The sequence below is a fragment of the Podarcis muralis genome, chromosome 6 (assembly GCF_964188315.1).
Source record: "Podarcis muralis chromosome 6, rPodMur119.hap1.1, whole genome shotgun sequence".
NCBI classification, from domain to species: Eukaryota; Metazoa; Chordata; class Lepidosauria; order Squamata; family Lacertidae; genus Podarcis; species Podarcis muralis.
Genome location: NC_135660.1, coordinates 13,288,234 through 13,313,502, shown reverse-complemented (window position 1 = coordinate 13,313,502; position 25,269 = coordinate 13,288,234). Strand labels below are relative to the sequence as shown.

At 43.6% G+C, this 25,269-nt stretch overlaps 1 protein-coding gene across 1 annotated transcript in view; it reads left to right on the top strand.

Moving 5' to 3' along the window:
- Positions 1–25,269, top strand: part of NAALADL2 (N-acetylated alpha-linked acidic dipeptidase like 2) — a 770,720-nt gene that overhangs the window by 22,849 nt on the left and 722,602 nt on the right. Inside the window, exon 2 of the mRNA XM_028731603.2 lies at positions 14,295–14,358. The gene's annotated coding sequence lies outside the window, so the exon portion shown is untranslated. The remainder of the gene's footprint in view (positions 1–14,294; positions 14,359–25,269) is intronic.

Sequence of the window (25,269 nt, the reverse complement as noted above, 5' to 3'; positions counted from 1 at the left end):
AAAATTGGGCAGAGGGATCCTTTCCCCAGCAATGAAGTGGAGAGTCTGTGCTATTCTTTATGGTAATGATGAAGTCAATGGAACATAAAATCTGAAAGGGAGGGCAAGGAGAAAAAGAGAAGGGAAAGATCTGAATTATGCCTCCTAAAGCGATATTTCACCTTCACAATGGACATCTGATAATATATAACTGATCACATCATGTAGAAAATGCTGCTCCTTGAGCCAGTGGAGAAAAGTGATGGCCCACTCAAAATAACAAAACAGATCCCGGCAGGCTTCTGCTAGCTAAGTGCTTGAGTACCTAACTCTGCCTATCAACAGTGCTCCTGGTGCAATTGAAAATGCTTAGTTTACCCTATAAAACCTCAAGTTGCTTTGATGCTGTGTGCTTTCGGAAATCACCGTTCTCACTGTCTCATCAGAATCACCAAGATCAGCCTTTTGCAGGGGTGCGCACACACACACACACACACACACACACACACACACACACCACTCCGAACCATAGATTTTCAGCCTTCATTTTAAAGGTTCAGGCCCAGAACATTTCTCCTGTCCAGATATTAATGAAGCCCATAGCTGCTTAGCTCAGAAATACATTCTATCACCACCAGAAGAGATTATTGTTGGGTGTCCTCCCTGACTATTTTTTCCTGAAGATGTCTTCCATCATCTGGTCACCTCACCTCATAAATGATGCTGTAGAGCTGGAAAAGGTTAAGAAAGGGGCAACCAAAATACTCAAGGGGGTGGAGAAAGTCACCTTTGAGGAAAGGTTATATCATTTGGAGCTATTTGGTTTACAGAAAAGCTAATTCGGAAGCAACATGACAGCTTTGTATTCACTTATGCAGGGTTTGGACAAAGTGGATAGAGAAATATCCCACCCCCCCACCCCCAATCTCTCATAACACTAGAACTCAGGAATGTTGAATGAAGCTGAATGTTGGAAGATTCAGGGCAGGCACACAGTGCATAATTGAAGTAGGGAAATTTGCTTGCATGAGAAGTAGGGATGGCCACCAATTTGGATTACTAAAAGGATTAGAGAAATCCATCATCATCAACATCATCACTTTTAATTTGTATTCCGCCTTTCTATCTTACAATACTCAAGGCAGTTTACAAACTGAAGAAACAAAGAACGTACACCTTATAACAATCTAATGCAATACAAAAATGTGATAATAAAACAGCTTTAAAATAAGGAATCTACATCAAATAGAGTAACATTCAACCACCATTAGACTAGTATAGAATAATAATATCAGCATATAAAAATTAAACAGAAACCCACTCTTAACAATTACAATAAATAATTTCGAAACTACAAGCAATAAAACAACGGCAAGCCACAGTGCATAAAATAATACAATGCAAATTAAGCAGAGACTGGAGGGTGGGGCAAGGCAGGTGGAAGAAGGCCTTGCCTGATGGAGTCTCTCCCCTCACAATTCTTTTCCATGAAGGAAAAGGCTAAGTTCTACCTCCACTGTTGGAGCCAGTGTGCCCAATGCCAGATGCTGAGAGATACAAGTGGAGAGAGTACTGTTGTGTTCTGGTCCTGCTTGTAGGCTTCCCATGAACATCTGGTTATCCACTGTACAAACAGGATGCTGAACTAGATGGACCACTGGCTTGATGCAACAACTTATGTTCTGTGGGACAAAGAGACTTGTCCTATATCGCCTGAGGGTACCATCTGGGGAAGGCTGCTTTCTATTATGGCACCCTATACAGGCAATCTCAACAAGTCTTTGTTTTTGACTGGCTAATTTGAAATGGAGAGCTGTCTCTCTTTCTTCTGCATCACCTGAGCCTGTAAACAACTTCCCCACTCCGTTACTAACATGGTTTTGGCTTCTAAGATCCGACGAGATCACAGCTTGAGGGCTTTTAATTTTCCTAGCTGTCATATAATATAGCATATCAAGTCAGTTCAGCAGCCCTAATCTAATGTGCACTGCAATGAAACTTTCAACACATCAATCAATATGTATTAAAGTATATTTAAAACTGGTGTGTGTGTGTGAAGCAACCTCCCAGGTAGTAATGGTCTCTTGACAACTTCTGTCCTTTCCTTTCCATGTTATTTTATCTTGGACCAAAACTATTTCTTAAAAGTTTTCCACATTTCTTCAGACTTGCGTAACTTGTCTTCAGTCGTTAGATCATCTGGACGCCAGCAGCTTTCTTCCTTGCCAAGGAAAGTCCTCGCTAGTTCGTTAGGTTAATCGGCTGTGCCCTTGTGGAAGAGTAAAATCATGTCTCCACTGACCCAGCAAGGCACATGGGGAAGGCTGAGCAGACAAGAGAATATGAGAGTTCAACCTCCATTCACTTCCTGTCCTGTCCTTTCAGTACCTTTTGATTTCCTCCATGTCCCCATCATTGTTACATAGTGTTAACCCAAACCTCTCCTTTGTGGTTCATCTAATACATAGATCTTCCTGCAGTCTTGTTCACACTTGCCTTACTATGTAGATTTTACATGCTGTAGAACTTGCAAGGTCCCCATTGACTATCAGTTGTATTACTGTGAACAGAGACCCCCTCCACGCGCGCGCGCACACACACACACACACACACACACATTCTGAAATGGCTTTGTAAATAATGTTGCATAACTGAATTATAGAAAAATGTCATGCATTGTCATGATCCTTGTCACCACAAAATATGACATTACCCTAACTGCGCTGGCTACCAATTAATTTCTGGGCCCAATTCAAAGTGCTGGTTTTGACCTCAGGTTGATCGGCCCCATCTGCCCCAGGGAAACACCTGCATTTGCTGCTCTGCCTGTCTTTGCCTCTGGCCCCACCCACAGTGACATGAGACCCCCAGAAGGCTTCACCAAAAGGAAGTGTGGCCCATCAGCTGGAAAAGGCCCCATGCCCCAGTACTACACTCTTTGTTTTCTTGCAGTCTCATTTTCCAGATGGTTCTTCATGAAGCTTGCAGCCAAACAAAACCCCCTCTCTGCATTCTTTTTAAAGAGGTCTATCAAGCACATCATTTGACGAGCCCTTGACTGCCGCACATTTGAGGCAAAGAGACAGAAAACTGTGTCTACAGAGAGCGAAGAAGAGAGAATTAATAGGAGGGAATATATGGTGTCGAGGGAAAAGGTTAAGCAGATTCATGAATGCAAAACCAGAAGGAGAAAAACGAAAGAAAACACCCCCACGTTCTTCTTAAGCTAAAGCCAGCCATGTAAGTTAAATCGCATACAAGCATGACTTTTTCTCTGAGACAACTCGTGGATGGGCATGTCAGAAATTTAGATGTGTCCTTTGTTAAGATAAATGGTTTCCGTCCTATTCGGAAGCAAAACATTTGACTATGTTGAAGAAGCCTGTATTCTTTCTGTGCGGAGGAGGTTTCACCAGCGTGTTGTCCTAGGGTCAAACAAGACATCAGATCTGGGAGTTGGCCATGACATAATTACTGGCCCAAGGTGAAAACCTTTCTTAATACCTGGCAATGTCGACACTTATAACTTAGGACTGATGTAGTGTAATGGAAACATTTAGAGACTTATGGATTTGGGGAAACAGAGATGGTGTCTGCAGGTATTGGTATGGTCAGGCATCTGCTGAAGGGCTGGGTGCTCAGAAGGGCCCACGGCCAACCACTCTGGGTCCACAATTATTGGGACCCATGCTCCCTTCACACATAACAGCCATGACATGGCATTGCATCTGGTTACCACCGATACCAGTGACTCACTTCGAACCTGGAAATGAGCTGCTGAGCATTTCGCAGAGGTTGGTCACCGTGTTGATACTACTAACACTACAATATTTTATTTTAATATGATGCGGATGCTGCTGGACTATTCAGTACAGACCCACTGAAATTAATGGCCCATGATTTTCAGTGGGCCTACTCTGAGAATGTTTTAATGCAAACCATGACGATGAATATTTTTATTTATTTATTTAGATTTCCTATCCACTCTTCACTATAAGGTCCCAAGGTGGGTTACAACAATGTAAAAATACAATATTCAATTAAGTTAAAATCTGTTAAAATTTACAATGAGAATAATAGGATGGGTCCTAAAATATAGGATGTTAGAATTGGAAGGGATCACAAGGGTCATCTAGTCCAACTCTGCAATGCTAAAGCATCCATGACAGATGGCCACCCAAACTCTGCTTTCAAATCTCCAATGTTAAGTTTTGTTTTTTTTAAATATAATTTTTATTAACAGGCCAATCAAGTCACATTAATTCCAAATCACATTAGTTCCAAATTATACAGCCATATTTTTAAATTTTTTGTTGGGGGTACCCATACTTCAAGCTCCGAAAGGGATCCAAACTTCACTCTTGCTGCTGCTGCTTTAATTAAACAGTTCTATCTAGTTCTGTCCAGATAGTCTCTTTGTTATTTTCCTCATCTTCTTGTTGTTATCATATATTCCTTTCTTTGTGATCTCTGATAATCTTCACAAGCGTGTTGCAAACAAACATATTCTGTGTGGGTTTTACACTCTCCAAGAGTCATATCACATAAAGGACAGATGCCATTTCCACACCTCTGTAAAGAACATTCCCACAGTCTGTCCGTTGATTTCCACAGGCTTGCCAATATATCTCAGGGGGACCTGCCAAGTCAAGATCACATTCCGATAACCATACATTCACATTCTGATGACCCTGGTCCTCCTCCCCCTCGTCCTCCTATGGGCAAGCCTGTCTTAACGAAAGTCCATTTGTAACTGCGTCATAAAATTCCTTCCATTCCCCGATGTTTCCACCAGTCCTCTCTTTGATCAGTAATTCATTTCCACACAGTTCTTGACTCCTGCTTGTGATTAGTAATTAGCAACGATTCTTCTCTCTGGAGGGGAGGGTTATTGGTACTCACATTCCAATGTTAAGTTTGTGGTCTATTAAGACACTTAGATCAGGCTTCCTCAGCCTTGAACCTCCAGATGTTTTTGGCCTACAACTCTCATGATCCCTAGCTAGCAGGACCAATGGTAAGGAATGATGGGAATTGTAGTCTCGAAACATTTGGAGGGCCGAGGTTGAGGAAGCCTGACTTAGATCCTTTTCAGATGTACTGCTAGTAAGTCAGATGTCCCCCATCTTATATTTGTACATTTGGTTCTTCCTGCCTACGTGCAGAATCTTACATTTGTCCATGTTGAAATTTATTTTGTTAGTTTGGGCCCAGGTCTCCAATCTGTTAAGGTCATTTGAATCCTGATACTGTCTTCTGCAGCATTCGCTACCCCTCCCAGTTTGGTGTCTTCTGCAAATTTGATGAGCATCCGCTCAATTCCTTCATCCAAGTCATCTATAGAGATGTTGAAAAACAATGGGCCCAGGACAGAACCCTGCGGCACCCCACTTGTCACTTCCCCCCCTGGATGCTGGAGAACCATTAGTGAGCACTCTTTAGGTTCGGTTAGCACTGTGGCGCTGTGGTCTAAACCACTGAGCCTCTTGGGCTTGCCGATCAGAAGGTCAGCGGTTCGAATCCCCACGACGGGATGAGCTCCCGTTGTTGGGTCCCTGCTCCTGCCAACCTACCAGTTCAAAAGCACATCAAAGTGCAAGTAGATAAATAGGTACCGCTCTGGTGGGAAGGTAAACGGCGTTTCCATGGGCTGCTCTGCTTCCACCAGAAGCAGCTTAGTCATGCTGGCCACATGACCCGGAAGCTGTACGCCGGCTCCCTCGGCCAATAAAGTGAGATGAGCGCTGCAACCCCAGAGTTGTCCATGACTGGACTTAATGGTCAGGGGTCCCTTTACCTTTACCTTTAGTGAACCAGCTACACATCCACCTAACAGTTACCTCATCCAGCCCAGATTTTACCAGCTTCTCTGCAGGAATATCATTTACCTCTGGTTCCAAAGACCAGGGTAAAAAGGGGTGTACCTTCAGCTTAACTCAGGGTACAATGAAGATGCCAAACCTCCTTCTGTGGGGAGAAATTTCGAGTGATGCCATCTAACATCAGCCCTGGTTAACTTGCTCCCTAAAAAGGCAGAAATCATGCAGTCACAAATCTCTCTTAACACCATTGTGTTCTAAGTGAAGTGCAATACTTACTGTAGCAGCTACAGTAAGTGGAATCAGATCATCTGTCAGTAAAAAAAAGAACTACTTTCCCCCCTTTCAGATGTCTGCTGTTTTATGTCTGTTTTCCTGTGTTTAACATATAATGAGATGTTAGAATACACAACAGTTTTTTATATTAGTTGTTTTCTCATTTTAAGCTGTGGCGAGATAGTGAGGGATGTGTATATAGTTTTTCTTGTGTGTGGAAAGATGCAAATAAATGGGTGAAGGAACTAAGAGCTGCAGCAAATTCTCCCAGTTGAACTTGGAATCAGGAAGAGTGAATCATTCGTTTATATAAAAATGGAGGACAAAGTATAGGAGTGGAAGCAGGGTAAAGGGCTCATGTCTATGCAGAATTTATCTTTATGACAAATGTTTCCATCCCAGTGCTCGGATGCAGGTAGCTTGCAGTGGTGTTTAGTAGATATTTGCTGCCCTCAATGGAATTAAAGTTAGCTATCATGTGAACCTCCCAGGAGGAAAACAGGACAGTTGTCTTAACAAGTTGCTTGGTTGGACTGCATCCTTTCCTATATTTTCACTTTCTTTCCTCTCACTATTAGACTCATGAAGGGTATTCACACATTACTTTCAACAATCGTACAATCTGTATATCTGTTATTCACATGTAATCATAGAATTGTAGAGCTGGGTGGGACCACAAGGGTCAAGAAGTCCAACCCCTCCAATGCAAGAATCACAGCTAAAGAATCCCTGTTATCCAACCTTTATCAGTGGTGACTTCCCCTGAAGACTCCCAGGAATTAGAGTTAAGGGTGCTGGGAAATGCAGCCCTGCCTTAAGAAACTACAATTCCCTAGATTCTTTGAGGGAAGCCACAAGATTTATCAGTTCTTAAGGAAATCAGCCCTGAGTGCTCACTGGAAGGACAGATCGTGAAGCTGAGGCTCGAATACATTGGCCACCTCATGAGAAGAGAAGACTCCCTGGAAAAGACCCTGATGCTGGGAAAGATGGAGGGCACAAGGAGAAGGGGACGACAGAGGACAAGATGGTTGCACGGTGTTCTCGAAGCTACCAGCATGAGTTTGACCAAACTGCGGGAGGCAGTGGAAGACAGGAGTGCCTGGCATGCTCTGGTCCATGGGGTCACGAAGAGTCGGACACGACTAAACGACTAAACAAGAAGAAGAAGAAGATTTAAAGTGCTTTAAATGTATAATGTAGATATGACCTAGATACCCAAACAGAAGCATTCCATGAAGCAATCTATTGCAGGATGCACTTCTTCTTCTTCTTCTTCTTCTTCTTCTTCTTCTTCTTCTTCTTCTTCTTCTTCTTCTTCTCCTCCTCCTTCTCCTTCTCCTTCTCCTTCTCCTTCTCCTTCTCCTTCTCCTTCTCCTCCTTCTCCTTCTCCTTCTCCTTCTTCAGAATCGCAGTAACTGGTCTCCTGTAAGAAAGCAACTAGATTATTTCTGAAAATTGTCCTTATGGGTAAAGCAATCCACCAGAATCTCACTTGTGGAGTAGCTCAGGGCTCTGTCCTCTTCCCCATGTTTTTCAACATCTATATGAAACCACTGGGCGAAATAATCACGGGTGTTCATCAGTATGCGGATGATACCCAGCTCTACCTCTAATTTAATTTGGAGCCAGTGAAGGTGGTGAATGCCCTGTGTGAGTGTCTGGAGGACGGCTTATGGATTGAGATTGAATCCCAACAAGGCAGAAGTATTGTTTCTGGGGGACAGAGGGCTGAGCAACTGTGCCCTTAAGGGACCAGGTGCACTGCCTGGGAGTCATTTTGGACTCACAGCTCTCCATGCTGTATTGTTTTTAACACTCGATTGGGAGCATCCCAGAGTGGCTGGGGAAACTCAGCCAGATGGGCATGGTATAAATAAATAATAATAATTATTATTATTATTATTATTATTATTATTATTATTATTATTATTATTATGGCTCAGGTTAATTCTGTGTCCAGAGCAGAGCTCCATCTGCTATGCCAGTTGAGATCCTACCTGCCTGCTCACTGCCCTGCCACAGTGGTATATGTTCTGGTTATCTCCTGCTTGGACTACTGCAATGCACCCTACATAGGGCTACCTTTGAAGGTGACTTGGAAACTCTAATTCAGAATGCAGCAGCTAGACTGGTGACTGGGAGTGGTCATCGGGGCCATATAACACCTGTCCTAAAAGACCTACATTGGCTCTGAGTGCATTTCCAAGCACAGTTCAAAGTGTTGGTGCTGACCTTTAAAGCCCTAAATGGCCTCGGTCCTGTATACCTGAAGGAGCATCTCCACCTGCATTGTTCAGCCCAGACTCGGAGGTCCTCCTCCGAGGGTCTTCTGCTGAGAGAAGCGAAGTTACAAGGAACCATGCAGATGGCCTTATCGGTAGTGGCACCCTCCCTTCAGATGTCAAGGAGATAAAGAACTACACAACTTTTAGGAGACATCTGAATGCAGCCGTGTATCGGGAATCTTTTATTGTGTAATGTTTTATTATGTTTTTATATATGTTGGAAGCCGCCCAGAGTGGCTGGGTCAACCTATCAAGAGGGGCTATAGTGTGAGCTGGAAGTCTCACAGATGAGAGAGGCAGTATCTTTCATATTCCATTGCATCCTGCCCGCTTTGCTTTATGATGTTTACATTGAAAACAGGTTTGGGGGACAGAGATATGGAATCATCAGATTTCGAGGAAAGGATAATAGAGTTCCTGCTTTCTCTCCTGAGACATGTTTTAAGCAAGCCCCTTACGTTCCGCCAGAGCTTTGATGATGGAGCTAGGAGATGGTGTTACATTTGGAAACAAGGACCAAATGGCAACAATAGCATCACGTCATCAAGATTGACTACACTGAACGTGCTGGATGGGGAGAAAACAGATAAAATACTAATCCTATCTCATGGGATTTCGCTCCCTGCTGGAACTAATCTCATTAAGTTAAAACCACCTGAGGCTTAAAAGAGAGACATACAGTGCAGTGAGAAATTATATTTATCCCAACCCAGAGGAGAAGAAGGAGGGAGAAGGGTGCAATTTATACCTTCGTTTTGACATTGCCAGTCTTGAATTATCAGGTCGTTTGTATCCCTTGGGAAAGTTATTGTATCATCAAACTGCACAATTATGTATCTTATCTAAACGTTGGTTACCTGCCTGCTCAATTTCATGGTTTTTCTTTTTCTTCAACCCCCTTTGAATTGATTTCTTAAAGAAAATAAATGATTGGGAACCTAACACAAGCAAATGGCAATTGAGGTCTGGGAAATAAACAAGGCCCTTCTTTTAGAGTTAGAGGTAACTTTTCCTCAAGTACAGACACCAGTAGAGAAATGCTTTCTCACTTGATAGCAAGTCCTTGAGAGAAAAGAGAGGGTGGAGGGAAAGGAAGTGCCCTGTAATATGCAATTATAATCAGCTTTTAGACATTTTTTAAAGGAAATGGAAGAATAACCTGTAGTTTGCATTCATTATTTAACATGTGTTAGAATCACAGAACTGTAGATTTGGAAGGGACGCCAAGGGTCATCTAGTCCAACTCCAGCAATGCAGAAATCTCAACTAGATCATCCATGACAGATGGCCACCCAACCTCTGCCTAATCTTCAATGAAGTAATCTTCACCCAATCTCCAATGGAGGAAGGTGCACCACCCCTTGCCAGCGGCATTCCACTGTTGAGCAGCTCTTACTGCCAGAAAGTTCTTCCTGGTGTTTGGTCGGAATCGCCTTTCTTGTAACTTGAAGCCATTGGTTTGGGTCCTAGCCTCCAAAGTAGGAGAAAAACAAGCTCGCTCCATCTTCCATGTGGCAGCCCTTAAGATATTTGAAGATGGCTATTGTATTTTTTCCCCTCAGTCTCCTCTTTCCCAGGTTAAACAATACCCAATTATGTCAACAGTTCCTCATAAGAGTTGGTTTCCAGACCCTTTATCACCTAGGTTGCCCTCTTGTTGGCCATACTTGTGGGGCTAATGAGAGTTGAGTTGCAGCAATGAATTAGGGTCACCATGTTGGCTTCTCCTGTCCTGTTATAACTAAGGAGAAGATAGTGCAGCCTTCCACAACTTGGTGCCATTCAACTTGTTTGGGCTAAAACTGCCAACATCCTTGGTCATAGTGGTCACAATGAATGGGACTGATGTAAGTTGTGGTTCAAAATGTCAGGTTGTGGAAGGATGGCAAATTGCTTCTATGTCTCATCCACTACGTTTCATTTTCTTCTTTGTTTTTCCTGTGTCTAATTTTAGGGTGCCCCCCATAGGTTTTTTTAAGAGAAGACCTGTTGAAATTAATGAGCATCTCTTAGGGCACATTCTTAATGCTAGAACTGCAGCGGTGAGCATGTTTGGATGTGGAGGATCTTTGGCTGCATCAGCCAGGCTTTGCCAGTATAAGTCCCTGGCTCAGCTGGAGATATGCTGACCTAAGTCCCTCATCCCAGGCTCATTGGCTGAGCTGGAAGATCTGAGGCTGCTAAAAGCCCTGAAAAGAGGGCATTCTGGGGGAGTGGCAGGGGTAGGACCATAGAGGAGACTTAAGCTGGATCCTGTCTGTTCAGCTCGGCAATGTGCCCTAGCAACTCTGTGTTAGTTAAACAAATGAAAAGAGTGCTGCAACTCTTATTTTCAAGGCTCATTTTTTCCTCTGCTAAGCTTAGGCTCCACTCCTGAATGGAGTTTTGTGCAGTCGTACCTTGGTTCTCGAACAGCTCAGTTGCCGAACAAATCGGCTCCTGAATGCTGCAAACCCGGAAGTGAGTGTTCCGGTTTGCAAACGTTTTTCAGACACCGAATGCCTGACACAGCTTCCAATTGAGTGCAGGAAGCTCCTGCAGCCAATCGGAAGCTGCACCTTGGTTTTTGAACGGTTTTGCGAGTTGAACAGACTCCCGGAACAGATTAAGTTTAAGAACCAAGGTACCAGTGTACTGGCATATTTTACACCAGTTTAACTTAAGCTGGTGTTGCTTCCTCTGCCTTTCCAGGTTTAGGATTGCTTCTTAAGTTAGGTCTATTAATTTCAGTGGGTCTATGCTAAGTAAAACCTAGCTGAATAGCACCCTTAGATTGTTAGCTTGTTTTGTGCTTTGTAAGCACTATGAAGAGTTATGGCACTATAATGAGCAATTCTGTGGTACAAACCATAGTTTGCCATTACGTACGAACTGACAAACAATGGTTTGTTCTTGTTCTCCAAACAAGGAACTGCAAGCAGGGTTTATTCAAGTAGTGCCAATTAGTTGGCATTACATATGGACTGAACCATAGCCTTGAATGGAGGGGGAAGAGAGAAAGCATGAAAGATTCATAGTAATGGAACCTCGTTACTGCAAAGTAACTTTTTCAAAGCCAATCCCTTTTAAAACACACTGAGTTAATAGTTGGCCTGTAGGGGCAATAATTAGTCAGGAGCAATTGTAGACCAATTAAAGTAATGATAAATGAGAACTTGAAACCCATCCTTCTTGTCTCAGCTTGATGGCTTGTGAATTTATTGCTGAAAAGGGGGGAATGTTAAGTCAACCCACTGAAGCATTATTACTGAGTTACTAGAGTAAAAGGCTGAATAAAGCATAATTTGACTGCTTGGAGAACTAATCTTTCCTTTGATGCCAGAAGAATGTCATCTCGGTATGGTTCAAGCAGTTTGGGATGGGGCACCCGGCATATTTAGCAAATGTTCTGTGATTTAAAGGGCGTAAAATTGCAGTCCTTGGAAGAAGCCTGGAGTCTAAAGGCATTGTAATTAAAAGTCGCTTTGGAAGTCGCCATTGTGCCAGAGCATTTGAACTTCCAAGTGCAGTGGTTTGAGAACTTCCCATCTTTTTGGGAGTCCTTTCCTCATCAATGCAGAGGAACCCTGACATGCTGCAGAAGGCAGCACTCTGCATTCCTGGTAGCTGCCTCTCCCTTTACATCCCACCCCAGTAGCAATGCACTACTTGAACATTTTGGTTTCCCTCAGATCCTCATTTTTTTCCAATCTTAAGTCCAATTCTCCATGTTTCCGCATTGCTATTAGCATGCCACCAAAGCTGCCTATGGCTGTTAAGGGGATTGTATGTTTCTCTCTCTCTAATGGTACAATATATTTATCTGTGCATTTAACTGTGTTTTAAGTTACTTGCAGACCTCCAAGTAACAAGCAACTAATAATAAAAATAGTAATAATGCATTATTATTATTCACAATAAATTAAATTATAGCCTGTGGTGCAATGGTCAGTGTGTCTGGCTGTTAACCAGAATACATATTTTTGAATGGATTAGTTTTTGTTACTATTGACTATTGATTTGTGAGTAGGGACTACTCCCACTATTGAAACTTACATTGGCCTGAGTTCTTGGTGTGCTTTTTTCTTGGCTGTTAACCAGGGCAGGATTCCTGAATTGCAGGGGGTTGAACTGCCTGACTCCAGGGTTCCTTCCAACTCTACAGTTCTATGATTCTACTGACTAAATTATTTTTTATTTCATTTAAAAACACTTATTAAAATCCACCAGCATTTCATTGCATTTCCCCCCCAGCATACTTGTTTTTGTATGCAATATCTCACAATACACACATTTTTTCAAATCCTTTCCCCCTAGTATAATAGGGTTTAATTGTTTTTGTTTTTACTAGTTTAATGCTCTACTCTGGTACAATGGTTAAGAGTGGCAGACTAGGACCTTGAAGACCAGAGTTCAAATCCACACTCAGCCATAAAGCTCACCTGGGTGATCTTGGGCCACTCATTGCCTCTCAGCCTAACCTACCTCACAGGGTTGTTGTGAGAATTCAATGAGATGTCAGCTTGTATGTCAGCTTGAGCTCCTTGGAGAAAAAGTTGGCATACAAATCCAACAAATAAAAACAAAATAAAATATGGAGGGTGCTGTCTGGAAGGTGTACTTGAAATGTGATCCTGTCTCTCTCTGGCCTGGGTGGGGAGAGGTATGAGCAGAAACCTCTGTCTTTTCCATGGCTGGAATGTAGGTGAGCATTCAAAGGTAAACCCAGACAGATGGGCAGGGTATAATAATTAAAACCATTAAATGTCACTTTTGCTTCCAGCGCTGCCCACCAATGGCATGCAATGCTTAAAAGTTTCCCAATGAGGAAAAGGGTCCATTTCCACAGCTAATAACTGGGATTTGTAAATGAAATATACTTTGCCACTGGAAGCATACCAGACTAGTATTTCAAGGACTGCCACCATATCTCTAGATCAGGCATAGGCAAACTCGGCCCTCCAGATGTTTTGGGACTACAACTCCCATCATCCCTAGCTAGCAGGACCAGTGGTCAGGGATGATGGGAATTGTAGTCCCATCTGGAGGGCCAAGTTTGCCTATGCCTGCTCTAGATGGTACAGAATGTCCACCTGACCACACAGCGACCAGTAATTTCTCTCTATGTGTGACGGAGTCTGAACCACTAGAATCGCAGTGCATCGAAAGGCTGTTCTTGTTGCAAGGGTTTGCTCTCAGTAATCACTCATAAAAGCAATTCCAGGTGGAAATATAAGCTCCCCAATAACAAGCGAGAACAATGAAAACCCACAGACTCCATCATAGCCAAACGGTTTTGGCAGGCAGTTTAGGAATCATGATAATACCCAAAGTGGCTAGGGAGAAAGAGGCTCAAACACCGATTATTCTTCAAGGTAGGCTGTTCGTTCCTTGCAAATTCTGAGCAGCAGGTCAAAGATCTCATTTTCTGCAGCAGAATTGCTTGCTGAGTAAGATAACTTGCACCCTAGCAAAATTGGTGGAATTGGGCCAGAAGATAATCAATGTCCTGTACTATTTACATTTTCTTGACATATTGCTTTGTGATTTATTTATTTATTAGGGAAGGAGGAGACGGGCTTAGAAGTAGGACACAATGAACTAGAAATGGAAATTGACAAAAGGGCAAGGTGGGGGGTTTTCCTACATCGAAGGCTTCCTCCCCCTCCCATAAATTAGGGGTATGGGAGACTAAGAGTGAACGAACGGGGGGGGGGGAGAGAAAAAGTGTTAGAGTGATCTTAACGCAGAATCTCATTAAAGCGGCTGTCAAGAGTCCTTCTATTTCGCCATCACTTCCTCCATTCCGTAAGAGGCAACTGTCGTCTTGAGTGAGTGTCCTGCCAAGGAGGCATTTACAAATAAATGAAAAATGTCACAATTGATTTGGCTCCTTTTGGAGTACTTTGTGTCAGCTTTGTCACAAACTGTCTTTGTTACTTTCCCTTTTCAGATTTCTCAGGTGGACGTGGGGAAATAGCGTATGATGGTTCCGGACCTTTCGCATCTGGCCCAGGGTAAGTTCTGTGTGCCTGACCTTTTGCTCCCGTCTGTGTAACCATTGGGGGACACTGTTCAGGCTTTCTCCTGCTTTCCCTCGACTCCTCCGGAAACAACCAAAGAAAAGCAATATTGTCTGTAACGACGTTAGTGCGACAATCCCTGTAGCAGAATGTGACCAAAAAGGAATGGTGATCATGTTTCATAACATTCCCCGCTCCAATTTCGAAGTGTTACAGGTAATATTTAGGGAACGCTACAAACAGCAGCTGTTTTGTTAAAAGAAATAATAGAACAGGCTTTCATATTCCTGTACGTGTAATTTCCAGATACTCAAATCTGATCTTTGGTAATTCTTTTTATGGTGCATTTTCCTATAGAAAAATGTTCTGTATGTTTAATTCCTTGGAAATAACGCAGAAAGCGCAAGCTGCAATTTTCTTTTTTTTCTTTTTTCAAAAAAGTTCTTTGATAAGAAAAAGAAAAGATTATTACATAATTGGTAAGTTGGCTTTTAACTTTTGTAAGACGCCTTGGGAACTAATCCATTAGGCTATAAACATAAGAAATAAATAATAAAAAATTCATGATATAATAGCATTGCAATGTCAAGAGAGAAGAGACATGTGACAGTTCCAATAAAACAGGGTTGGTGAACCTTTTCCAGCCCAGGGCCAAATTGCCTTGTTGTCAATCTTTTGAGGGCCACATACCTAAGTGTGTGGAGTAATGGATGTGATTTTGACTTATACAGTAGACTACATTCCAACCACATATATCAGAGGCTTCAATACACACAATACACCTCTTCATCCAGGCAAGTGAAAAAGACATCATTGCAGTTCAGGGATACATTCCAGCCGGTCAAAAGCACCAGGAATATGTTGATTTCTTTTTGATAACATTGAAGTTGGATGCCCAGACAGATCTCCCTAAGAACAGAACTGTCTAGACTTGTCAAATTTCAGAGGATGGTGTGACCTGTGGAGTTCCTCTACTGGTGACCTCATAGTCTCAGGGAGGGCACTTCTTTGGATATGTAGAGACAGATCATTATTTTAGGTCCTTAAATGTCAAGGATAACACAAATTAGAGCTGCGTGCACATTTCTTGGAAAGGGAGAAGATCAGAAATCGTTGGGGTTTTTGTGGGGGCAGAGAATAAAATCCTTGAGAAATTTTGGCCTATGGTTCTGCTTTGAATTGAGCTTGGAAATGAATTGCCAATCAGTACAGTTTGTCGAGGAGAAATGCATGCCAGCAGCCTGAGCTCCACATTGGGAGACCAAAACCAGTTTCTGAAACACTTTTCACAAGCTGCTCCACCTATGCCCTGAGATCTTCTGGCTCAGGTTGGATGGAGAAAACAGGAGTGGTGGTTGCTTTCTTACTCCCTGGGTGCTGACACCATTTGAATCACTGTGAAACGCTGACCTGATTTTTTTGGGGGTGTGTGTGTCAGGTTTTCTTTACATTGATAAGAATAAGGCTATCAATGGCTACTAGCCATGATGGTTGTGTCCTGCTTCCATGGTCAAGGGCAGGGGTCTGCAACCCGCGGCTCCGGAGCCGCATGTGGCTCTTTTACACCTTTGCCGCGGCTCCGGGGCGGATACTAGTGAGGGGAGGAGGTGCATTGTGCACCCCGACACTCCCCACTGTGGCGGGCGCTGTACTGGCTGTGACGTCGCATGGGGGTGGTGCGTGCATTAGTCATGCACCGTCCCGATGTCACCTTCCCGCTGTCAGATCGCCACTCCGGAGATATATTTGTTTTAAATGTCACAATGGTTTTGCGGCTCCCAGTTTGTTTTTTCCTTCGGAAATGGGTCCAAGTGGCTCTTTTTGTCTTAAAGGTTGCAGACCCCTGGTCAAGGGCAACATTCTTCTGAAAACCAGTTTGCTAGAAATGGTAGGAGGGAGAGTGCATCTGGTTGGCTACTGTGAGAACAGTATGCTGGACTAAATATGCCATAAATCTGATCCAACAGCTTCTCCTTGTGTTCTAAGGTTCTTATGAGTGCATTGGAATAATTCAAGCTGGAGCTGATCACTGCACGACTTCATTGTCAGTTATATGGCATCCAGTCCTTCGCTCCTCCTCCGTCTCCCAAAAACAAATTGAGCAATGTTAGAATTCTACCAGTAGCGTGCGGTCAGTGGACTAGCAAGACTAGGCTGGTCCCCTAAATGTTCCCCTGGCGTCTCCTTCCCAAAGCCCGGGAAGCTTATGCCCAGCTTAATCTGATCTGATGGGTCCAATAACCCTCCTGCCATCTTCCCTAAGCCCACCCAGCTTTGGGAAGGAGGTAGGAAGGCTGCAGCATCCTATCACAGGCCCGATACTGCCTTCTCAAAGCTTGGAAAGCGTCTGTCTGGCTTAGAGAGGGAGGTACAGTGCTCACACATGTGATTTCAGGATGCAAAGATGTCATGTGTGTGATGTCACCCTCTCCACATTGCACTTGCAGGCTGGCATCTCTGGCCCAACTGTTCCTCTATGAAAAATTCCACTGCACACCACTGCTTGCGTGAATGGGCAATGCGGAAGGTATTTGTATTTTGAGGAGATAGAGATCTAGCATGGCCATGTCTTCCTGCCTTTGTTTCCTTCCCCTCTCTATCTCTTGTTCTGCTCTTTGATGGCTGAGAACAGCCATTTAATGCCCTAATCTGTGGAAGGAAGTAATAGTGCTGGATACCTTCCTTCTTTGAAGTGAGGCATTGGGAGAGGTGGCTAGCTAATGAATAACCAATATGTAATTAGTAGCAGGGGCGAACGAAGGTGTTGTGACACCCGGGGCGGGACGTCGCTATGTAGGGTGCATGTGTGGTGTCGCTACGTATGACGCATGTCCTGTACGTAGCGATGCCACACATGCACTGTACATAGCGGTTTGCGGGCAGCGCTGCTCCAGCGCCATACAGACGGTGCCAGGATCCCTCTGCAGCTACAGCCGTGAACAGAGGATCCTCCACATGCGGCGGTGGCATGATAACTCATGCCGCCGCGAGCCTCCACGGGGTGCCTTCTTGTCACCCCCCCCCCAGGCATGGTGCCCGAGGCGCATCGCCCCCCCCCCACCCCTGTTGCGACACCACTGGCTAGTAGCATGTAGGCAGTCAGGCAAACCACACAGGTTAGCTATCTATAAATCGGATGGTTATAGGGCATAGTTCTGTGAAGCTCGTGCATGGACTGATCGATTGCAGGGCCATGCAAACTGAGGCTACCTGGGGGTCACTTCGCCACTTCTTGAGGTCTTCCCAGTGGCAGATCGAAGTGCTTGCTTGGTAATGTATGTAATGCTTGCTGTTTAGAATAAAATCTTTAATCTTCTCACTCGCTTGTGTTTGTATTGCTTCTGAATCTCATTAAAAGAACCACCTTGCATTTGGCAAGACAAATTAGCACTCTTAGCACTTTAATCCAATGCATACTTATTTGGACATGGATTCCACTCTGTGCAGTGCTACTTGCATCCAAGCATGTATAGGGTTGCAGCTTATAGGGTAGTAGGTTTGCTGTGCTAGCCTGGTTGCTCACTGGTAGTGAGACCAACTTGGGATCAAATGAATCCTGGGGTATCTGGATATCTCCCCCATGACCAGAAAAACGCCTTTCAAGGCTAGCAGTGGGCAAATATCCTTGTAGCAATGGGGATTTGGAGTTTACCCAACAACCCACAACTACCATCGCAGTTATAATGAGCAAGCAGACCGCATTCATTTTTCTTTGTGCTTTTTGCAGTCAATTGAAGAGATCCCCCCCCCCAAAAAAACTAATAATTCCTACAAGCAACATTTGATTAACTCGTACAGAATCTAGAGGTATTCTCCCCTCCGCCGTAGCAGCTGCTGTGCCTGTAAAGATAATGCTGGATTTAAACTTTAAACAGATGACATTCATTTTCCTCGGGTTTCTTCGCCCTGCCTTCTTAATGCATTTTTCTGATGAAGCGCTGAAACCTTTCACTTGATAACAAATGCACATGTGCAAGCACTAACAGCATTTGCATCGGCATTTTCTTAGAGCTTACAAGGTGCTCCACTTATGGCAGTCGCACTCCTAGAGTGGGCAGTTGCATAATGTGAGCAGAAATCAGAAAGAAAAGCCAAGCAGGTCATGGTCCAAAGGTGCAGCAGCACCAATGATGATGAACTTAGGCAGTTCTGGCTCTGTTCAGTGTCTGGATGAGAGGCTGCATGGGAATCCCACTATGGGATACTAGGAAGAAATCAAACTCTGGGTGAGCATGGGCAACTCTGGAGTCTCTTGTCGTTCAGAGATTGCAGTAGTGCAGTGGTTCTCAAAGGGTGTGGCCTGCCACACTGATGTGGCAGGAGAGGTTGGCAAGTGTGGCAGGAAGATTCAAGGGCAATCAAAGAAACATTTAAACCATGGGTAGGCAAACTAAGGCCCGGGGGCCAGATCCGGCCCAATCGCCTTCTAAATCCGGCCCGCAGATGGTCCAGGAATCAGTGTGTTTTTACATGAGTAGAATGTGTCCTTTTATTTAAAATGCATCTCTGAGTTATTTGTGGGGCATAGGAATTCATTCATTTTTTTCTTCAAAATATAGTCCAGCCCCCCACAAGGTCTGAGGGACAGTGGACCGGCCCTGCTGAAAAAGTTTGCTGACCCCTGATTTAAACATTCAAGTACAGTGGTACCTTGGGTTAAGAACTTAATTCGTTCTGGAGGTCCATTCTTAACCTGAAACTGTTCTTAACCTGAAGCACCACTTTAGCTAATGGGGCCTCCTGCTGCCGCCATGCCGCCACGCAATTTCTGTTCTCATCCAGAAGCAAATTTATTAACCGTAGGTAATATTTCTGGGTTAGCAGAGTCTGTAACATGAAGCGTCTGTAATGCGAGGTACCACTGTACAGCATAGTACAGTATCAAAATTAGAAGAGCATTGGCTATTCTTCTACAGTTCTCCGTGACATACTATTGTGAATGGGGATTTTCAACTCTGACTAATATGAAAGATCAGAGAAGGAGAAAGGCTTCTTTCTGTTGATAAGGAAATGAGAATTTGTCTCAAGTTGGACCTAATATAAATGAGAAGAGCTGGCAAAAACAAGCTCACGCCTCTCCTTGAGTTTGTGTACATACTTAAGGTAAATACATAAGAGGCTCTTTTTAAATTATATTTTGGGAATGATTCATGTTCTTATGTAGCTGCATTTATTTATTTATTTTACTTTCTGGATGTTCCATGGTCATATTGCATAGTGTTATAAATCAAGCACTGCTAGGAATTGTTTCTGTTTGTTTTCCAATGTATTTCTTATCTTTAAAAACTTCTGTTTGTGGCAAGCAATTTTTTATTCTGAAAGAGCAGCCCAGATAAAAAAAGGCTGCGAACCACTGGGGTAGTGGTCCAAATATCTGCCTTATAAGATGTGTCTTAAATAACACCACCTCAGTAGTGAGAGAGTTTAATGTATGAGGAGTCACTACTGAAAAGTCTCTTTCCAGGACCTCCACTCCATGTACCACATACTGAGGAACCACCAGGATGGCCTTATCTGCTCATCTTAGAACATGGGCAGGTTGAAAAGAAATAAGATGTTCATTCAGATATTTGTGTTCCAAGACAATTAAGGCTTTAAACTTCAAAGCAAGCACCTTGAACGAGACCTGGAAAACAATTGGCAGCCAGTGTAGCTGGTTGAATGGGATGTGGGTGGTGCTGTGGGTTAAACCACAGAGCCTAGGGCTTGCTGATCAGAAGGTCGGCGGTTTGAATCCCTGCGATGGGGTGAGCTCCCGTTGTTCGGTCCCTGCTCCTGCCAACCTAGCAGTTCGAAAGCACATCAAAGCACGGTGTTTCCGTGTGCTGCTCTGGTTCGCCAGAAGCGGTTTAGTCATGCTGGCCACATGACCGCTGTCTCCCTTGGCCAATAAAGCAAGATGAGCACCACAACCCCAGAGTTGTCCACGACTGGACCTAATGGTCAGGGGTCCCTTTACCTATAGTTACCTAAATCAACCTATAGTTGATTTAAGGGGTGCTATGCTTGTAGCCTGCTGCCCCACACCAGCATTCTTGTGGCAACATTTTGCACTAGCTGTAATTTTTGGACCATCTTCAAAGGCAGCCCCACATAGAGCACATTACAGTAGTTCAGCTTGAAGTTTGCCAAAGCATGGGTAATTGGTGCATTACCCAAAGCCAAGCAGCAATGCTCTTAGCTGGAGCCTCAAGTAACAACGGTGGTTCCAGGAATGCCCTCAAACTGTGCACACACTTCTCCAACGGGGAGTGCAATCCCATTAACGGCAGGTAATTTTGCTAACTCCCAGATACTTGCAAATATTGCATGTGTTGCCTTGAAAGCTGCTTTGAGCAACTCCTTTGTGGTGGGGGAAAGTGTGATCTAATGTTTTAAAATGAAACTGGTATCGCTGTTCCACATGAGAGCCTGGATATTCAATTACCTAATCTGTGTTCTCCCTTTTTTGGATGGGAAAATTTGAAAATTACGGCTGCATTACTATATGTTCATTTACCTGAATTCATTCCATATTCAAAAGCACATTCTGTTTCAGTTGTAAAATGGAGATTGAATCAGCGCATGGTCAGTAGGTTTAATTACACGACACTTTAAGCAATTAAGATACTGCCTTTCCATAGATAAGTTGAAAATATTCTTACGTATCCAGTCTCAGCATGGAGAATATGTGGAGCGGAAAGACATGGATATTGTGATCCATACTTTTGAGAATGGGCTTTCTATAACTTTAATGTAATCATATGCCTTTTGCATCAAACCAGATTGTTACAGGAGGTGTGATCTTCGTTGTGTAGTTTGTTGTTTCTACGTAAAGTGCCTTGGGCAGAAGGGTGGCAAACAAATTAAAAATGAAATGAAATGAATTCCATCCATTTAAATTTTCTAAAGAGCCTAAAATACGCTCCCATTGGTGTTAGCACTGTAGTAGCAACAGTGTGTGATTTATTTCTGCAAGTTGAAGATTAACTCATCTGGGAAATAGTGGAAGACTTTATTAAAGATATCCACTTCTGTGAAAACTGGAACCTGGATTTTCTTTACTTTTCCTCTTCCCACTCCATAAGCTTTTCTCTTTATGTCTTGTCTGTTGAATTGCAAGCCTGTGAGCAGGGCCTGTGTTGTCGATGAAAGCTCATGTCAATCAGGCATTATTTAGGGGTTCAGCCACACTTCTGCTTGTCGCGTGCTTAGAAAGTACGTGTCCAAGTAGTTTTCCACTTGAACCACATTTTCTAGGTATGGTTTTGCCTGCTCTTTCATGCTAAATTGGAACAAACTGCAATCCATGAAAAATCTGCTGACCATTTGTTCCGATTCACCATTAAAGATTGGGTTTCCTTGCAGGACAAATGGAGGTGTGGAGAAGTCTCTTAGGTGCTGCAAGACTTTCTGGCCCTGCTGGCATGATACATTTATAACCGGGGCACTGACTTGGGCCCCAGATTATGGGTGTCCAATGGCACCCATGATGTAACGTGACGTCATGGCGCTTCCAAGGCTTTGCGGGGCCTTGGAAGTCATGTCTGAGGTCTAGTGAGACCTCCAATGCAACTTCGCAGAGCCTTGGATGTCACCTCGGAGGTCGTGTCAGAGCTCTGCAGTGTGGGTGCCGAGCACCCACAAAAATACAGTTGGCACCAGTGTTTATAACACTATGATACCACTTGAAACAGACATAGCTTCCCCCAAAGAAAAATGGGAACTGTCATTTGTTAAGTGTGCTGAGAGTTATTAGGAGACCCCTGTTCCCCTCACAGAGCTACAGTTGCCAGGGTCCCCTGGGAAAGAGGGTTTGATTGTTAAACCACTCTAGGAATTGTAGCTCTGTGAGGTTTAAGGCGGTAAGATATTGCTTAAATTTTATAGTGCATATGGGGCTTGTGTTGGTTTTGAAGCAATAGACTAGCACGGCTACCCCTTTAGAAATATTGATGATGATGATGATGATGATAAATAGTTGTTGTTGTTCAATATTATTAATTCATATAAGCTTTTAGAGACGAGGAGAGAGGAACTTCTGTAGCATGAGCAAGACAGTGCAATCCTATATTTGTCCTTGCATGGAAGGAAATTTTATTGAGATAAATGGGGTTTTGCTTTCAGGCCCCTCTGCTTGGGAACTTGCGTAGCGGGGTGCAAGCCATGCCGTGATTGCTGCATTTTTAGATTGCTTATTTGATCTTGTCAATTAATGCTCATTTTAAAATGCTTGTTCAAGTATAATTTTTAATTGCTCATAAAATGCATTTTAAATGCTTTTATGGCAACAATTTGGATTTAACAGTCAATTATTGCCTCCAAATAAAGTGTTAATAGGTTAGAGAGAACCACTGAAATGCTTCTCAGAAGCTTGAAAAAGACTGTTTGGAAGAGGATTCCCTCGGTAGTCAGAGCGCATCTCTTGCAGAGAACGATGCCCTAAGCGGCATGTGCTGTAAATCTGTTGTGTCTACTTTCTTATTTTATTTTTTTGGAAAGGCAGCACTCACAAATTTCAGGGATGAGAACCACACCTATCAAATGGAACCTCTTCATTCGTGGTGAGGAGAAGATGACCAGAACAATGCAAAGGGGCTGGAAACTATTTAGGCATTGTGTAAGCAAAACTGCCCAGTTGAAAGGAATGTGTATGGACTCCAGGGGGCCTTCTGGCAGAGCCTCCCTAAATCCCAAAACATGCCCAGGTTGCCAAATGTAAGGAAATCTTATTACCTTCTTAATTCAATTCCTTGTCAGTTCTGACTGCATTTCTGCATCATAATCCACTGGCACCTCTCTTCACATTACCCTTCTCAATGAGACTAAAAATATGGAAGCTGCCTCTCCTGTCCCATGATTCCCATGTGTCTGGGACAGGAAGGATAGAACAGGCCGCAGGCAGTAGGTTGACCTCAAAGGGATAGCACTAAAGGGTATTGTCAGGGAACTGCCGTCAGTGCCGGAGGGAGAGAGCAAAAGCCAGAGGGATTCCAGAGAGCGTCCAGGGATCGGGAGAAGCAGCCCATCTTCTGGGGAAGAGAATCAGCGTAGCACCAGTGGAGAAGGGGGGCAGATGGGGGAAGCGGCGAGGCGGTCCCATGACTCCTTGCCTGGGACAAGCGGGGAGAGTAGGGGTCCTCCGCTGCCCATGCCCTCCTTGCGCGCAGAGAGAGTAGGAGGAGACTAGGCGTCAAAGAGCTTCTTTGCTGGAAGAAGTTTAAGAAATGCCCACTGACGGATTCTGCCAGCGATTGAGTCAGCCACGAGTGAGTGGCTGTCCGGACAGCAAAGGTTCACTTAGGCAACCCAGCCAGGTGTTTGCACCCAGCCGGGGAAATAAGCACCGGCTTACGCACGAGCAACCCCTAGAACCATTACAGGTATTTTCCTCACTTTGGGTTGCCGTAATAATAATAATAATAATAATTTATTATTTGTACCCAGCCCATCTGGCTGGACCTCCCCAGCCACTCTGGGCGGCTTCCAACAAAGATTAAACAACAAAGGTTTTGTTTTTTTTGTTTTTTTTTATTATTTTCACATAACAAATTATTTCAACAATTATATTTTCCCCCATTTCCCCCCTCCCACCCCCACATACCGCCCCTCTCTCCCCCCTACTTCCCTCAGTTCCTCTCTCTGATTTATCAGCACATATTGTTCTCTGCATGTTAGAAAAATGTAAAGATCTCTAAATTATCTATCTATTATGTTAATAAATAAATTTGTGTATGTTTATTCAAAACCTGCCAAGGAGTCCAGTTCATTTTGTTGTTTCTTTAAGTACTTTGTAAAAGGTTCCCATTCTTCTTTAAAGTCACCGTAGTCCTTGTCACATAGTTTATGCATCAATTTTGCCAGTTCCACATAGTCCATCAATTTTTCTTGCCACTGTTCTTTCGTCGGGGTTTCTTCATTCTTCCATCCTTGTGCTATTAAGACTCTTGCCACCGTTGTCGCATACATAAATATATTCTTCATTTTCCTTGGCAGGTCTTTCCCTTAAACAACAAAGATTGTTGTGGATACTTGAGTGTGGAACTGAGTTGACTAACATTCCCCATGCACGGGGGAAACTGTGGTTCTCCAGCTGTTGTTGAACTCCAACCTCCATCAGCCCCAGCCACCATAGTCAATTGTGGCCAGTGATGGGAGCGGTAGTCTAACAAAGTCTGAAGGGCTGCAGGTTCTGTACCTCCAGTCTTTGCCAATGACCTAGGTGGAAGCTGGGTATTTGGGTGTGCCAGTTAATGCGAGAGCCTAGGCGGCGACTATCAGCTGATGAGTGCTGAGTGGGCGTGTGGGCTGGAGCTGTTTTTGTGAGGGTTGGTTGGTGCCAGAATTAGTGTAGATGAAACTGCCTGGAGTTGTAAGACTGCTGGTGCATGGAGCTGGCATGTGTTCACATACCCAGGAAATGATTAAGAGCTGGTCATCAGCTAGGTGACTAGGGGCGGGGGGCTGGAAAAGGCTCTGGTCAGAAACTCTGAAAAGTCAGTGCTGTTGCAAACAGTCCTGACCTAGATGGTCCAATGGTCCTTCTCAGTACAGTATAAAACAACTTCCTATATTCCATGATAGAAAGCATAAAGATGGAAGACACAGAAGGTTATAAAACTACTGTTGTATCTGCCTGACTACAAAACTGCCTCGACAAGCTACAGTTGATTTTTTTAACAGTTATGATTTCTTTTTTTTAAAAAAAAAGGGACTGCCAATTTTCAAGCTATAAAGATAAGATTTGTTTCTGATGTTGAGTCTTAGAACTTAATGTGGAGCTCAGCATTGGGTATGTAGCACATTTGTTTTCTCTAAAGCCAATTTATTTTAAATCTCAAGAGATCGGCGTTTTCCTTGTCGCACATTAACAAGGCATGTCCAAAAAGCTTACCTAAAGACCATTAAGATATGCATTAATCCACT